Raw genomic sequence first — 5294 nt, forward strand, 5'->3', positions numbered from 1 at the left:
GGCGGTGGAACAGACCGGAACTGGGAGAGGCGGGGCCGGTGACGTCACGGACAGGGTGGCTTCTATGTAGATGAGGCAGCGCGGGGGCTGCTGCTTGGCCACGAGGGATTTCTGGTGCTGTGGGAGCAATCCAGGACCGGCGTTGGATTTGAGAGTCCCAGCTGTGTGTCCGGGCTGGGAGGGCTCGGGGTGGCCGGGGTGCGGAGAGGATGCCCCGGGCAAGTGACCGTGCGTGTAAAGGGTGAGGCGTGTGCGGCTCCGGCGGGGCGGAGGCGTGCGGCCTCATACTTACCTGGCAGGGGAGACACCATGATTACGAAGGTGGTTTTCCCAGGGGAAGGCTTATCCATTGCACTCCGGATGTGCTGACCCCTGCGATTTCCCCAAATGTAGGAAACTCGATTGCATAATTTGTGCTAGTGGGGGACTGCGTTCGCGCTCTCCCCTGGCTTTTTGTGGTACCAAAGGTAGACTGCGCGAAGGGCTGTTTCTCATTTGGTTAGTTTTACGTTCTGGGAGGCGTCGTGCTATTCCACTCGGTAAGGCTGGAAAGGGGTGAGAAAAGTGTCGCTGTCTTTTCTGTTGTAGAATTAAGGAGTGTCGCCCGTGGAGATAATTTAACACAACCTTATTATGGAGCTGGCTGCACAGGCTTTCCTGCATAGGGGCTTGTTTTTTTTGCAGAGGTTGCTCTGTAGCCTCCAGTCTCTTGGTTTTTCACACGCTCTCTGAGAACCTTCGCGTTTTTCCCTACCCCTCAAGTCAGTCACCTTTAGAGGTCCCGGAATTTCTGTGCTACTGAGGAGTGGGTTCTCACCTCGTAGGGCCAGGTAGGAACTACGCAGAGGGGCGCTCATCTTTGGGATCAAAGCAGGGCCTTTGTCTCTTAGTGTCCCCTTCCGGGGACATAACACGCTTACTTCGTGCAGGGGAACGGCTCTGCCAGCGCCCAGGTGCCCTTGTGCAGATTCATTGAGGCCCATAGGTCAGAACCACAGCCTCACCTTGTCTCAGCGGAAATGCGCTGCCATCCTCCCTGAAGTAGAAGGCGGGACGTTTGATGAGGAGCCGGTCTAGTTTCCCTGCTATCTCCTGTCGCTTACACAGCTCCTCTTTCTTCAGACTTCACTTAAGTGGCAGTTTCCTTGTTTGATGTTTCGCTTCCACATCCTACATCCATTGCCCGGCAGCGTTCTAGTTAGCCCCCCGGCCCATCCCTCCCGCCCTCCAGCCGCCTCTTCCTATTTCTGCCGCCTGCGTCCTCCCCGTCCCTCTTTCTCAGGCCCTCGCTTATCACCTTCATGGACAGAAAATACTTAGCTGTCTCCCAACACGTAGCACCTGGCATATTCCTTAGTACCCCTCTCAAATGGCATTGTGAATTTTTAACTCCCACAAGTATCTCACTGGTCTTGTCCCTGCACTACGTGAACACGAAAATTTCACAACACAAGAAAGCCCCAGGCCTAGTGATGGCCGTTCTGGGCATTTTGCCAGCCTCTCCCAGGGTGTTTTCTGACCCCACACACTTCTGATTTGTAGTGTCCTGGTGAATAGAAACTACCGGGCCCAACCTGAAAACATGGGGAGAACGGGGTCGGGGTGGCTGTCGGGTGAGGTGTGGTGTGTGCGTGTTGCGGGGTTGGGGGGGGTGGCCTGTGGCATCCCCTGGTGGCTACCCCGGGAATAGCACTTATAGATACGCACGTCCGGAGAAGCCTCTGCCATTCCAACCAGGGTGCCTGCAGAAACCCGCGGCTCCAAACAAAACCGGCTAGAACGCGCAGGATGCCCAGTGAGTGTTCAGGACACTGCGAGTGGAAGCCCTATGTCCTATGGACTGATGTAGTTGGATGAAGATGAGCCATTTACTTCTAACCCCAGCAGCAGACGTTGCCTTGCTCAAATATAAAATATGTGAACCAAAACCGAAAGCAACTTTCAGTGCTTTACTGATGAGCAAACAGGTTTTTAGAATTTTTTTTTTTTTTTAATAAAAAGACAGGGTTTCACCACGTTGGCCAGGCTGGTCTTGAACTCCTGACCTCAGGTGATCCGCCCACCTTGGCCTTCCAAAGTGCTGAGACTACAGACGTGAGCCACCACTCCCAGCCAGGTTTTTAGAATGCTTAAGAAATGTCCCTTGATCCGGGACCGTCATCACTAATGTATGCTTCTAATTCCTAATGGAGAAGTTTCTGAACAAAAGCAGTCCACCAATCCAGTGGCTAAGAACTGCTTGGATATTGGTTTCCAGGCCCATCAAATCATACCGAGGTTCTGACAAAGACGTGCGCTTCTGTCTGCCTTTGGGATGTCTCAGATTCCACAGATAAAATTTTTTTTCAATTTTTCTTCTTAAAAGCATTGATGATCAAAAGCTTAGTCAGCGTGTCCCTCTTTGCCGGAAAGACTCATTCCTGGATTGTCCTGTACCAAGCTGGGGACAGGGGAGTAAAGGAGCCGCCTCTCTGAGGAATTTTTAAGGGTACCCAAAAGTCCAGTGGAAGGGGCATTACAACCAGGTGCAGTGGCCCACACTGTAATCCCAGCACCTCACGAGGCCGAGGTGGGTGGCTCGCCTGAGTCCAGACCAGCCTGGGCACCACAGCAAAACCCACCTCTACTGAAAATACAAAAATTAACCAGGTGTGGTCGTATATGTCTGTAATTCCAGCTACTCAGGAGGCTGAGGCATGAGAATCATTTAAACCTGGGAGGCGGAGGTTGCAGTGAGCTAAGATTGCGCCACTGCACTCCAGCCTGGGTGACAAAGCGAGACTCTGCCTCAAAAAAAAGAAAAAAAGAAAGAAAAAAGGGCATCACAGAGTGGCCAGAGAGAGAGAGAGGCCTCAGTTAAGTCTCCAGCTGTTATCACTTGTTGAATCATCTCTAGTTCTCGGAATACCATGAAATTAATTTTCTCAGAAGTAAAGTGATGAGAAACACGTAACAATAATGACATTGCACTTCGTCATTCCATGCCCTTAGACATTTATAGGGCCATGGATGGTGATCTGTTCAAGAGACAAAAATAAACTCTGGTGCAGAACAGGTAAGTGCACTGTAATTTGTGTACATCAGCTTTTGGGCATTTAAATCATGGGTCAGGAATTTAGAGCAAGAGGGCAGGTTGGATCCTGATAGCAGGAGGGAGTGTTTTCTTTTTAGCTTTCCAACAGCATCACGGTGTTTACCACCGTTATTTAGGAGTGAAGCGACAATTTTTTGCTTGGTTGGTTTTTTATTTTTTATTTTTATTATTGTTACTTTTTAAGACAGGGTCTCATTCTGTTGCTGAGGCTGGAGTGTAGTGGCAAGATCACAGCTCAGTACAGCCTTGACCCCTTGTCCTCCAGGGCTCAGTGGCTCAGCCTACCAGGCAGCTGGGACTACAAGCACACACCACCAGACCCAGCTTACTTATTTATTTTTTTGCGACAGGGTCACACTCTTTTGCCCAGGCTGGAGTGCAGTGGCATCATCAGGGTTACTGCAAGCTTGAACTCCTGAGCTCAAGTGATCCTCTCAGCTCATTCTCCTGAGTAGCTGAGACTACAGGTGAGCACCACCACACCCAGCTAATTTGTATATAGTTTGTGGAGATGGAGTTTCACCATTTTGCCCAGGTTCATCTCAAACTCCTCAGCTCGAGTGATCCTCCTGCCTCAGCCTCCCAAAGTGCTGGGATCACAGGCAGTTATTTTGACAGTACGATTATATGGGTTAAACTGAGGTTAGGGTGACTCAGACAGATGTGATAAACAGGTTTTACTTGATATGACCCTGAATTGCATTGTGACTGCGATGAGGTGGAATGCCAGTGAAATTTAGCACAGGACAAACCAAAAGGTCATTATGTTCAAGAGCAGTTTGTGTGGCTGGGCACGGTAGTTCACACCTATAATCCAAGCACTTTGGAGGCCAAGGCGGGCGGAACACCTGAGGTTGGGAGTTCAAGACCTGCCTGACCAACATGGTGAAACACCGTCTTTAAAAAAAAAAATGCAGTTTGTGGTTTTGAATGGCAAACCTGGCACCTTATCAAATTTCCCACAGTGGCAATAGTTTGTGAGATTCTGATTAGAGAATTATCCCTCCATGCTGTAATCACATTAATTAGGACAGTGAAACAGAAACCTGATCTGACACATTTTGCTGCGTATGTATGTATATGTATACACACATACACAACAGGACTAGTGTGTCAGATGTTAAGAGAATATGCATATAGGGTGATTTTACCAAAACCACCATGAGAGGACTCCTACAACTTAAAGGAGCCCTAACGATGCATGCGTCCCAGTCAACAGAAAAAGAGATCAACTCTTTCAGGTGCAGTAAGTGCTGGAATTGTAACTGGTTACACAGGCCAGTATCTTGGGCGAAACGGGACTGCAATAAATGTCAGCTATTTGCCACCTCGGTCAAGAAGACTGCGAGTCACCTTTAAGTGAAAATCTCCATTGACAGATGTCCGCTCTGGTAGGGTTGCCTTTTATAAGAGCAACATGAATCCATGTGTCAATGCCCTTAGGTTTCCTGGCACAGAGATTGGTCAATACAACCTGATGAAGCCAGGTGCAGTGTATGTACCTGTGGTCCCAGCTACTTGGAAGGATGAGGCAGAAGGATGGCTTGAGCCCAGGAGTTTGAGGCTACAGTGAATCATGATTGTATCACTGCATTATGGGTTGGGGAAAACAGTGAGATTCCATCTCAAAATAATAATCAATAAATAAAATAATAATAATACGTGATGTGGTCCCTTCCAACAGGCTTGGAGGGAAGATTTTATTTGTTGTTGTTTCCAGTCAACAACATCTCCAGGTTACAGGCCATGATTTTTGATATTTTCATCTCCCAAGAGTTCATCATGAAAGGAATTCTTTATTAATGTGGAGTTCTTCGTAAGAAGTTTTGTGAGATCTTAGCAATAATGGAGAATGTCACCTTTAAGAAGTGCAGATTCGGCCGGGCGCGGTGGCTCAAGCCTGTAATCCCAGCACTTTGGGAGGCCGAGGCGGGTGGATCACGAGGTCAAGAGATCGAGACCATCCTGGTCAACATGGTGAAACCCCGTCTCTACTAAAAATACAAAAAATCAGCTGGGCATGGTGGTGCGTGCCTGTAATCCCAGCTACTCAGGAGGCTGAGGCAGGAGAATTGCCTGAACCTAGGAGGCGGAGGTTGCGGTGAGCCGAGATCGCGCCATTGCACTCCAGCCTGGGTGACATGAGTGAAACTCCGTCTCAAAAAAAAAAAAAAAAAAAAGAAGTGCAGATTCTTAGAAG

At 48.8% G+C, this 5294-nt stretch overlaps 1 non-coding gene across 1 annotated transcript; it reads left to right on the plus strand.

Annotated features, from left to right (window-relative positions):
* The first annotated feature begins 284 nt into the window (after positions 1-284).
* On the plus strand, positions 285-448 carry LOC116551067. The gene has a single exon (XR_004268694.1). It is a non-coding gene; the product is annotated as a U1 spliceosomal RNA (small nuclear RNA).
* Positions 449-5294: the final 4846 nt, after the last annotated feature.

The sequence above is a fragment of the Sapajus apella genome, unplaced genomic scaffold, assembly GCF_009761245.1.
Source record: "Sapajus apella isolate SASKATOON/1434 unplaced genomic scaffold, GSC_monkey_1.0 scaffold8, whole genome shotgun sequence".
Taxonomy (NCBI): domain Eukaryota; kingdom Metazoa; phylum Chordata; class Mammalia; order Primates; family Cebidae; genus Sapajus; species Sapajus apella.